General features: G+C 46.5%; 1 long non-coding RNA gene across 1 annotated transcript in view; it reads right to left on the bottom strand.

Moving 5' to 3' along the window:
• Positions 1–6,845: 6,845 nt before the first annotated feature.
• LOC311523996 overlaps positions 6,846–11,899 on the bottom strand; it is a 30,107-nt gene continuing 25,053 nt past the window's right edge. The window contains exon 3 of the long non-coding RNA XR_014712459.1: positions 6,846–7,230. This is a non-coding gene — a long non-coding RNA (uncharacterized lncRNA). The remainder of the gene's footprint in view (positions 7,231–11,899) is intronic.

Below are 11,899 nucleotides of genomic sequence, written 5' to 3'. Positions count from 1 at the left end.
GGCAGGGCCCGTGCACACATTATGGGCCCTCGCAACAAAAAAGATGTCTGCAGTGATTCCCACATATCCTATACACTGGGGCGCTATGAATTCTTTCCACTGTGATAAAGGAAGATGTCTGCAGTGTGAAAACTAACACTTCATTCAACACTTAGCTCCAAAAATGACAAACTGATCCTACAGGCCATCTCCCCGCTGCCTGGTAACGCCACAGCTAAGCAGCAAAAGTAACTTGTCATGTGATCCAAAAAGCTGCAGAAGACTGGTGTTAGCAGGCCAAATGGTTCAGTCAGGGCATAGGGCAAGTAATTCTCCCTATTAAGACAGGTCAGACCAGCAAGGAGTGGCAGAGCAGTTGATGATGGCTGAGAAAATGCCAGTGTGTCTAGAACGATCATTTACATTTCCTACAAAGGCTTTCTTGCCCAATTTCACTAAAGCCCCAATCCTGATTGGGGTCTGTCTGCATGGGGCTCCCCACAGGAGGATCAGGTGCTAAGCTTGACCTCATGTGTTCACCGAAAAGTATGATTCCCTGGTAATACCTGGAAGGAAATGTTGCATTACCATTCAACTGGACATGAACCCTCCATACAGGCAGGTTATGCAGCACAGCTTCCAAACAGCTGAATATTATCCTCCTCACTGTCCATATAGCATATATGATCCAGGCAAGACCTTGGCCATCACAATATTAAGCTGGCTGCAGTTCAAGAAATACATGCCAGCTGGCCCTTGTGCTAGATCCCAGGCTTTACAGGTGTATAATGCTGTGCTCCTTCTCTTTTTCTCACCCACTCAAAGACCCCAATCCTCTCCCAGCATCCTCCTGCCTTCCATCCCAGAATGACGTGTCAGGCACCCCTGGAGAGGCTGTGGGGTCAGCAGGGAGGGGACTTGCTGGCCACATAGCCCTGGGAGGCCAAGATGGCAAAGCCAGTGTGGCTGCCTTGCTTTTTAAAAAGAACAGTTCAGGCCACACTGAAAGGAGACCAGAACAGTGCCACGAATAAAACCAATACCTGAAACAAGATCCACGGAATTCTTCCAAAGCCTGGGCTGGCTCCTGCGCTGAGGCTGGCCACCACTCACTCCTAAGAACAGCGAGACCCGTCCTTGAGCAGTTCAGGCTCGTGGCCTCCTAATCAAGGCCAGTCTGATCAAAAAGCCCCTCTGAATCCCTTCCACCCTTTCTCCTGAAACACAGTATCTAAAACTAGGAACAGCCACCAGTGCGGCATCTGGGGGCAGTCAGGCAGCCTGAAAAATGGAGCTGGGGCAGCAGCATGGGGGTTGGGTTTCCACTGTGTTGCCCACAAAGCCCTCCATGCCACAAAGGGACCTCAGAAAGAGAACGAGAAGTCATTTACTTTGAGGGGTGAAGGAAACACATTAATGTCCATTAGCAAGAGAGGTTTTACTGACTGCCTAATAGAGGGCTAACATAAGCAGCAGCCAAGAGAAGAGGCCGAGGAGGAGAGAGGGACAAAAATAACACTATTACCAAAAAGTGTGAAAATACATGACTGGGAAGTGGGAACCAGGCCTGGGTTTTAACTGCTCACACGCTGCTGTTTCTCTCGTGTAAGCCAGAGCTCCTGCATTGCTCATATTCCCCGCTAGCCAGTCTGAATCCCTCCTGGGGAACTCCATGTTATTTTCTGAATGCCGAAATTGTAGATGCTATATGCAACGGGGCTGAGATTTTCAGGAACGAACCTGGCCCACATGGAGAGCTGCCAGTAGAGTTTGAAACATTTTTACAAGGGCAATTTTCCAAATAAGCTTGAGTGTCCTCAGTCTCTCGGATGCTGGATAGGTCTTGGCTCCAGTCGGGTGACTTTTTGATGATTGTTATACAAATGCAGGGCTGCCAACTCTTGCAATTTTATACTGAGTCTCACACTATTTGGTGTTTTTCTTAAAGCCCCACCTTCTGGATCCAAGTGACTGCGACAGAATCTCAGCCTTCATTGAAAATAAACCCCAGCAGTTCCTAGTAGAGAACTCTGCACATTTGCAGAGCAAAGCTGGAAAACATGAGCTGAGTGCACACTACAATTTCAAAAAACAGAAGGGAAATAAAAAACACCCAACTTTTTGTTTTTTAAATCCCATGATTTTTAGGACAGCCTCCTGATTTCTGGGGCCCTGATTCATCGTTTGACTGCTTTGGGCATTGGCAATACGGTGACTTTCTCAATTTGCAGGGCCTCACAGCTGGTGTGGTTTTCAGGCTTTTAAAAACAATTTATTTTCTTCCCAACTAATATGTTCTGCAGATTGCGGTGGGAATGGTGTTTGTTCACAACAAGGAGAGTTGCAAAATGAGCTATTACCAGCAGGAGAGTGCGTTTGTGTGTGTATGGGGGTGGGGGGGTGAGAAAACCTGAATTTGTGCTGGAAATGGCCCACCTTGATTATCATGCACATTGTAGGGAGAGTGGTCACTTTGGATAAGCTATTACCAGCAGGAGAGTGAGTTTGTGTGTGTGGTTTTTGGAGGGGGGTGAGGGAGTGAGAGAATCTGGATTTGTGCAGGAAATGGCCCACCTTGATTATCATACACATTGTGAAGAGAGTGGTCACTTTGGATGGGCTATTACCAGCAGGAGAGTGAGTTTGTGGGGGAGGGGGAGGGGTGGAGGGTGAGAAAACCTGGATTTGTGCTGGAAATGGCCCAACTTGATGATCACTTTAGATAAGCTATTACCAGCAGGACAGTGGGGTGGGAGGAGGTATTGTTTCATGGTCTCTCTGTGTATATAATGTCTTCTGCAGGTTCCACGGTATGCATCCGATGAGGTGAGCTGTAGCTCACGAAAGCTCATGCTCAAATAAATTGGTTAGTCTCTAAGGTGCCACAAGTACTCCTTTTCTTTTTATTAATCAGCATGGCAAAAATCCAGTCTTCCAGCTGTGACAGGAGAGTTCCGAAGGTGTGAAGACCCATCCTGATGGTCTGACACTTGTTTCAATGCATGGAGACCCCCAGCAGCCCACACAGCCTTTAGCCATGCACCCTCCAACTCCCACAAAACAGAGCTTGACTTCCCCTTCTCCCTCTCCCCCTTGCCTTCCTGTGGGGACTGGCCTCATGGCCAGCTAGTTTCCTTCAGTGCCGCTGGGGCAGCACCCAGCATCTTCAGCTCCAGCCTCTCCAGCGGGCGGATGGCAACCCCATTCAGGCACCCTAATGTCTCCCCCTTCCTGTCACTCTTTCCTTCATCCCCTCTCCTCTGGAGCATTCTCCCTAGGGCAGCTGCCTTTCCTCTGCAGGGTGCATCAGCCAAAGGCAAGTTCAGCTGCTTCACCCTGAAGTGTATTGAACTCAGAGCAAGGAAGCCATCAGACTGGTAGCAAATGGGCACAAACTCTGGGTCCCCAGCAGCAGGGCAATGGTCAGAGAGGAAAACTGCAGGCACAGCCCGCCCCAAGCATTTCTCCTCCCTTGTCCAAGCCGCCCAGGACAGAGAGGGAACACATCGCTGATTAACAACACTGTCTTGCCCCAACTGAATCAGGACACCTGACAAACATGGCCCAGCATGGCAGCTGATGAGCCTGAGGTGGCTGTGACCACCTGTGATGGGGTGGACTGGCCCCGCACTGGAGCAGAAGGGGTTAAAGCAGCGCTCTTAGCATCTGAAGCCACGCCCCCTCCACTCTGCTGGGCAGTCTCCAACTGCTGCTGCAGTATAAAAGGGAGCAGCATAGGTCACTCTGGGTGGACTGCCAAGGGGGAAGGATGCTTAGTAGAGGCTCCAGCCCTTATCTCTAGGAGCCCAAGACCTGGACCAGAGCCCTGCTGCTATTGGAACTCCAGGGAGTGTTTGGTGCTGGAGAGCCTGGAGTCCCTGATGCCCTATGGACTGCTGCTGCAGAAAAGCCATTAGGAAGTAACCCAGGGTGGGTGAGGGAGTGGTACCTCTCACCCTTATGAGGTCAGTGTGTTTCAGGGGGATTCCCTGCTGACACAGTGGTGGACCACTCTGCCACTGTCACCACCTTGGGTTGGGGCCTGGTGGAGTTGGGTGGGCCTGGGCCCCCCTACTGGGGCTGCCATCCCCTGGTGATGGCCCCCAGGCACTGGCCACTTGGCCACCCCACCCTACAGTCGAAGGTGGCTGTATTGACTCTGGCCATTGGGTTGTGCTCCCCTGCAGTCAAGGAGTCCTGTTGACTCTGGCCATTGGACTATGCAGCCTGGTGGCTGAGGGCAACCATATTGACTTAACTGTGGGGCTACCATGCATGTACCTGACCCCAAGATGATGGGGGATGGGGGTACTGGCACTGCAACACCCCCCCCATATGGTGTGTTACCTGCTCAGGCTTGTTCACACTACAGAACTAGCAGGTGGGGATTGGTGACACTATGGAAAGTCTCCTAATCTTGAGGAAGGGGAGAGCATGAGAGGTGCCACTGGGTGTCCCCTTCCCTGGGCTAACGGATGGGCTGTGTGCAGCTGCTGACATTCTGCAAAGAGATGCTTGTAGCTGCAGAGACAAGAGATCTGAGAACTCTTGGCGGCAGCTACCCACTCTGATTTCTGGATTGTGCATGTAAAAGTGATATTGTTAAACCCAGACTCTCATTGCTTTCATGCAGAGAAAAACACCGGGTGTCTGGGAGAACCTCAGAGCAGTGAACCTTGGCCAGCGCCCCACTGGATCCCCAGGGGAGGAGGTCCAGAGCTGGAATCAAAGGGGAGCAAAAGGTGGCAATCAGCACAATGCTGGAATAGCACAGCAGTTGACTACCAGATATTTCTGGGACCACACAAAAATTCCCGTGACAGTGAAGAAGGCCCTTAATCCTCTCAGCACGCCACAGACCTGTGCTGGAGATCTCTATGCTCTGTTACAATTTATGTGCCAAGGGAGCAAGCAGGTCAGGGTGGCGAGTGGTACAGGCCTGAGCAAGAAATACCAACACAGGTGTGGTTACAACAGTGGTAAAGCATTGATTAGTAATAACCCAGGAGTGATGCAGGTAGTCAGCACTGCCGCAGGTGTGGGGGGACCTCCAATCTTCACCCTGGTGCAGAGAGCCGCTGCAAATCCTCACCATAAGCCCATCAAAGAGAATCCTTTTAACATGGTATGGGGGTGTAGACATGCACACATCGCATTAGAGTGACTGTGACCATGAGTGAACATTTTGGTTTGATGCTCTAGGGGTTAGAAAACGCCAGTCCAAACCAGGTAATTCAGTAGCACAGATTGCTCAGAGCAGGGGAGACTGTCCGCTCATGGGGCGGGGGGAAGCATCTTTGACCTCCATGAGATCTACCTGCAGGATGCAAAGTTCAGTAGACACCTGCAAGGAATGACTGGGAGTAACTGGAACTTGCAGTCTCAGCTGCAGGCCAGGAACAGCTGCTGAGGCTTTCTGTGCAGGTCATGGAATACCAACAAGGTGATATTGACCTTGATCCAGCACAGAGTCCTGGGAATTTTCTGGGTCCCTAGCTGTAAAAATACAGCACATTAAAGTGCATAATGGTGTGCCAGAGCACAAGGTATTTACTGGTTGGCTGCTGTTTTGTCCTCTAGGGCCCAGTCCTACAGATATTTACTCATTAAGTCCCCTTGAAATAATTGTATGAGAAGGTTTTGCAGGATCAGCTCCTTAGTGGTTCATTTTGAAAATACACCTAATAATTCATTTTGTCTAGCATCAAGGCCCCTGCAACATTACTGATTTTAAAATTTTTTTCACACTCAGTTATTATTAGGTTTCATTTCACCTTGGAGAAACTATGAAAAAAAGAGCAGAGAGGTGACAGAAACCTAAAATCCAATAGAAAAACAGATCAGTGAACAGGCAGAATGCAAAACAAATCAAGACACTGACAGGAAGAGCAGAGACAGGGAGGAGAGAACAATGCAATGGAAAAGCTGATCCAATGGGGGTCAGATATTTCTAAAGGGCTCAACTCCTAGTGAGATACCTAAATGAAGGCTAGATTTTCATGCTGAGCTCTTGGACACCTGGCCCTGGAGACACCATAGATCTGTCCCTCACATGCGGCTTTTTACCCCTATCAAGCAACACTGGCTTCCCTTTAGCAGAGGTGCTGAACAACTCCAGCAACCTCTGGGAATTACGAGAGCTGGGAATCTTTGAAGATCAGACCACTTCTTGCTAGGTGACTAGACATGGATTTAGGAGGCAGTTTTAGGCACCCAGGTTTGAACCTCTTGGCCTTTATTTCTTCAGAGCTCATTGGCTCTTGCTGTTTATTTCACACCTCAAATAATCCCCTCTTTGTGACTTCATGAACATTTCTCAGAAGCTAATTGTGACAAAGGCTTTAATTAAGGAAAGCCACAGGAAAAGTTGAACTGTCAAGAGCACACTGATGAATGAAAGAAGAGAAAAATCTCATATGCTCTATATATGAACATCCTATCCAAATCACTGGACCCCCTCTTCCATGCTGACTATAGTAAACTGCTTAATGATGCTGACTTGGCAGGTGGCCAGTTAGTGATTCATTAATATCTTTTCCACCTAACTTATAAGAAACAAACATTTGTGCCTCCAATCTGTGCACTTAGCTAAGAACGTATTCAACCTTGTGTTCCTCTTGCAATCACCTTTGTCTCCCCTCTTTCTCAGTCTATTGTATTCTACTCTTCTTGTTGCCTCTTGACTGTATTTAGGCCCTGATCTTGCAAATACTTGCACACATGCTTCACTTTAAGGACTTCAATGAGACTATTCACATGCTTTAAATTAGATATGGGCATAAAACTTTCCAGGCTCATGGCTTTTGATTGCAAACTTCTTGGGACAGGGACTGTCTTTTATTCCATAATTGTACAGCACCCAGCACAATGAGGCTCCAATCCTGACTGGGACCTTTGGGCACTACTGTGGGACAAATAATACATTTCAATAATGGGAAGGGTTGTTTCTCTATATTTCAATTTACTACAAGGCATCTTTAAGCAACCACATCTTTAGCACCCTCCTTCCAGTCCTTACCGACTCCTCCTGCCATGCAGCTGTAAGACATGCACTTAAAGTCACTGCTCGATGGTGTTTTTCACTCCAAGATGCAAGCAGCTCAGTTTCAAATTTCCAGAGAGGGTCATTAAATTCGAAATTTGTACACACTCCACATCCCATATTTTCTGAATATTCCATATCCACTCCAAGGAAAAGGAATGTGTTCTCACAGCATGGGCTTCTGTAATGAGCTGGCGTTTGAGTGAGACCTGGAAGTTTACAAAAATTTATTTTAGAAAAGTTAACGGTTAAGCAGGAAGAACCGAAGAGGTACTGAAGAGGTTTAGGGAAAACTGGGTAGGAAAAGCAAGCCAAAATATATAGAAGGCTATCCTGCAAGGCCTCTTAGATTTTCTCTTCCCCATTTTTAACCATGACCACCTCAGTTGTTTTGGAGCATCTGGTCTCAATATGTGACTGACTTTAATAAATTCAAGACTTCATCTTTAATCTGGAAGATTTGGAAGATATTACAGAGAGAGGTTTCTCTTTGTATTTAACTCTGTGAGAGTTAACCTCTTCTCTGTCTAGGTTTCTACCTTAGGTACTTATATCGTTCCTATTATCACAGTATCTGAGCACCAAACAATCAATATATTTATCCTCACAATACCCCTGTTATTATTCTCATATTACAGATGGGAAACTGGGATACTGCGAGGCTAAATGACTCACCCAGCATCACATAGGAAGTCTGTAACAGAGCAGGGAACTGAAATCACATCTCCTAAACTCTAAGTGGTTCTCAACCTATTTACCATTGTGGGCTGCATCCAATACTACCTGTATGGCCCTCAGTATGTCACTTGGGCCGCAGCTGTTTGCTGATTGGGCCACAAGCAGCCTGCGGACCACAGGTTGAGAACCACTACTGTAAGCTAACACTCGAGTCACTGGATCATCCTTCCTCTTCTCACTCTTCTGGAGGACTACACCGGCTCCTCAGCTGATGTCAATAAGCATAATATCCCTGAAGTAAATGGACCTAAGTTGATTTAGGCTCTAGGTCTTCAAATCTGTAGAAATATTTTCTTTTAGAATTGTGAAAGATCTCAGATACCACGCTGATGAGGGCAGTAACAATGGATAGATAAATAAATATCTCTTGTGCCATGGTCTTGGTCTTGGATTCAAGTTAACTGCTTTTGTTGTTTGATTTGATTGTTCCTTTTGTTTGCACAATGATTCTTCTGCACTCACACATACAGCCTTAAATTCTTCCTGAAATGACAAGCAGCCATTCCAAAACACAGCTTGTTTCCCAAGTGTATTCGTTTTTGTTTTTAACTATCCTACTAGGGAAGCGGAAATGTCATTGAATTCAGCTGGATATCCCACAGATGTGTTCAGGGATGGGAAGAATTTGTAACTATGTCATTTGAAATCTCTTTAGCTATCATGAGGGGGGAAACACTGCTAACCCCAGAACAATACTTGTGGGAAATACAGGATATGAATCAGATACAAAGAAAGGAAAAAAAATAAAAAATAAAAAAAGAGGGACACATTCCCCAGAAACAAAAAACTGATATAAATCCCAGTTATAAAAACAAAGAAATAGGGTACTACATCTCAAGTAAAAGACTAAAAATTGGTAGCATAACTTCTCAAAACAACGCCTAAAAAATGTGGCTAAATCCTCCAAGTTGTAAAGGATGTGTATAAACAAATCCCAAAACAACAAAGGCATCGATCTTCTACGCTCCAGCTGCCCAGCAAGAAGCTGGAAGGCCAGGTTAACTGGTCCACAGAAGATTCCAGGGCAGCTCTTCCAGGCATATAAGGCATGGTCAGGGTGTTCCTGCCCTGTCGAACTCCAGCCACCAGAATTGCTCTTGTGGGTTGAACTTAGAGCAGCCCTGACTATGGGTGCCTGAACCCCAGTGCAGAAATGTCAATACCAGTCCAAGAGCAACAGAAAGAAGAGGAACACACTCCCAAACCCTGAGGTAAAACCAGTGACCAAACTCCTCCTTGTTCAGAGCAGGCCTGATGATAAAAGCGGCCTGGTATTGCCTTTTTTTTTTACACATTGTTTGAGGGGGCTTTAGAGGCCACAGTTGCCAAGTGTTGCCCTTTGCAATCCATATATGCTGATAGTTAGAAGATGTAGTCAGCACATACTGCTTAGCCGTGTTGTTGGGGGGCACCACCTTCCACATGTTGTGATGGACCACTCAGTTCCAGAGGCAGGCTTTCCAAAGGCCTGGTTGGATCTTTTATAGCAGAGGCCCCCACTTTTTTTATGGGACCAAAGGCTGTGAAGGAGCAGGCTGTGCCTGTGCACTTTCAGTTAGTGAGCCTTCAGAAATTGCGAAAAGGCCATTGCTCCCGAAGAATCCCTGAGTGGGAATGGATTTCTCTGGGCCGGGCTTCATGGAGTACATTCTTTTGGATGCTACAGACTTGTTGGGTTAAATATTGTTGAAGCTGGGAGCACACAAAATTTTATGCTAGTTGGTTTTTGGCCTTAATTATGGTTTTAATTAGTTTTGCAAGGTATTTTGCGTGTGGAGGTATGGCAGTATGGCACAATTTGGCAGTATGTTTAAGGGTGGCGGTGGCCACTGTAAGGTGGGTGAGATTTGCACTTGTGACCAGTTTTATGGCCTTTTAAAATTGTTTTAACCATTTGTTTTTTATGGCCCCTTGCTGAATATTTTAAATACTAGCTGCCGTATTGGCCCCATCCCACAAGGAGCCCACTAAGGTTCACCTTTTTCGGGGGGACAAGGACAACGTTTGCCTGAGGAGGGCAAGTTGGAGAGTGGCGCCCCTGGTACAATTGGGAAGGAAGGCAGGGACCTGAAAGCATGTCTGTTAGGGGGCTTATTCCTTCACCCACTTACTTCCCTGGTCCTTCTCGCGTGAACAGAGAGCAACAATACCCGAAGTCCAAAGGTGCAAACAATTTGATGTTTATTGGAGTGAACTTCCAGCAAGCATGATTCCAGTTTCCTTCCTTAGTATCCTCCTTGCCAGCTCTGACACCACAGAGCCTTACACCTGTGTCCCTGTTCCCATTCCTGCCCTTAGCCAAACATGATTCCAATTTCCCCACCCCCATTCCCTGTTCCCATTTCCCTCTTTAGCAAAACATGATTCCAAATTCCTTACCCCCATCCCCTGTTCCCATCTCTCCCACCCACACCCACTCACTTCCTGATTGACTACAGATTATATAGTAAAACTTGAGTTCTGCTTAGCTATACCTTAACCAATCATTTTCCTGAAATTTAATTAACCAATCCTAATATATTGTAACATGATTATGTAACCAATTATATCCCACCACCTTAATTAGTTTACACCCAGCAAAATTAATTATACAGTAGACAGAAACAATCACAGAACCAGACAGAGACCATGCAAATAAACAATAGTAAAGTGGAAACTATAATGACAAAACAATACAGAAGTGAGGATTTCACATCCCAGCTATTGATAACTGAGTTCTTGCCAGACAGGATGCTATCAAACTAAGTTTCCTTTTACATCTTCTAGGCACTTCCCTTTCTCTGGAGGCGATAGGCATTATCAGGACAGGATTATATTCCTAACAGCCCAATAGCACCTTCTTTCAATGTGACTAGTTTGGAATGTGAGGATGTGACCGGTCACTTCCCAGTTTATGGCTGCCTCTGTTGCTTAGCCAAAGGCCTTAGCCTAAGAACAAGGCCTCAGACTGTCACAGTAAGAGAAGGCCCTTACGCCGGCAGACAGTGATTTTGTTTCTTTCTTTTATACCTCTATAACTAGCTAAGTGATAAGAATACACCTAAATTCTCTGAGTACAGGCCTTTACCGACAGGCCTGAATATCTATATCCTAACAATGTCAGGGGCAGGTAAATGTCTAAAGCTTTCAAGGTGGCACTTAGGAGGATTTAGCACTGAGTGGCAGCCTTCCAGTTGGTGGCAGGTAACATTTGCCACCACCGCTGGTGGTGGGAGATGTGGAGGTGCTTTTCTAGAATTGTTTTTTGAAGACTAGGGGTTGAGCAGAGGAGGCTACAGTTTAGAAGGGATGCTGGAAATTGTTTGGGGCATGTAATATTTACCTCCCCACACTGGCGGGTCATGTGTGCAGATGAGTGGGTGATATGCATGAGACACCAAGATTTGGAACTGTGGGGGTTAGATTGAACCCTACACCATTCGGGGACTAATACTACCACCACATTTTGATGCCAGCTGTCAATGTGGAGCATTGACTCGGGTGGCATCTTGAACTTTTTTGTGACATTGAACACCTTTCCATGTACCCTCCCATTGGTAGTTTACTTGAGCAATATTTTTTAGCTTTTTCCTTTTTTGTGGAACCAAAGTGTTGGCAGTATGGATAGAGATTTTTCTTTTTCAGAGGTAGGGGCCATTGTTTTTAGGTAGACACACACTTTTTGGGAGGGAGGTTTAGGTAGTGATGGGACGTGGTGTTGCCCCACATGGTGTTGCCTGGCGAGAGGGCCCTTTTGGGTTAATCCCGTCTGGGATTCAATTGGGGAGGGCTACGCAGGGCCAAGGGACCTGGGGCTCTTGGCAGGGGGCCACCCCTGGAAAAATACCCAGGTAATACGTCATGCCACGTTTTTAGGATGCTAAGCCACAATTGCCCCCCTGTCAATGGATAATTGACCTTTTTTTTTTTTCCCACCATGGCCAATTTTGAACAGTGGTAAAGTTAACAAAGGATGACAAAGGTGTCAGATACCCGAGGATTTTTACAGCTATGGACCACCAGACATACATTGTATTACACTGGCGAATTTTGCAGGCCTGAAGAAGCAAGAGTGGTTTCATCACTTCTGTTTAGCGTGTTTTGGGGCTCCTGCTATTCATGTCTGTTTTGTTAACAAAGCAAAACGGAAAGAAAAAGAAC

Source organism: Lepidochelys olivacea (assembly GCF_965140295.1).
Source record: "Lepidochelys olivacea isolate rLepOli2 genome assembly, chromosome: 7".
NCBI lineage: Eukaryota > Metazoa > Chordata > Testudines > Cheloniidae > Lepidochelys > Lepidochelys olivacea.
This window is presented reverse-complemented; position numbering and strand designations above follow the sequence as displayed.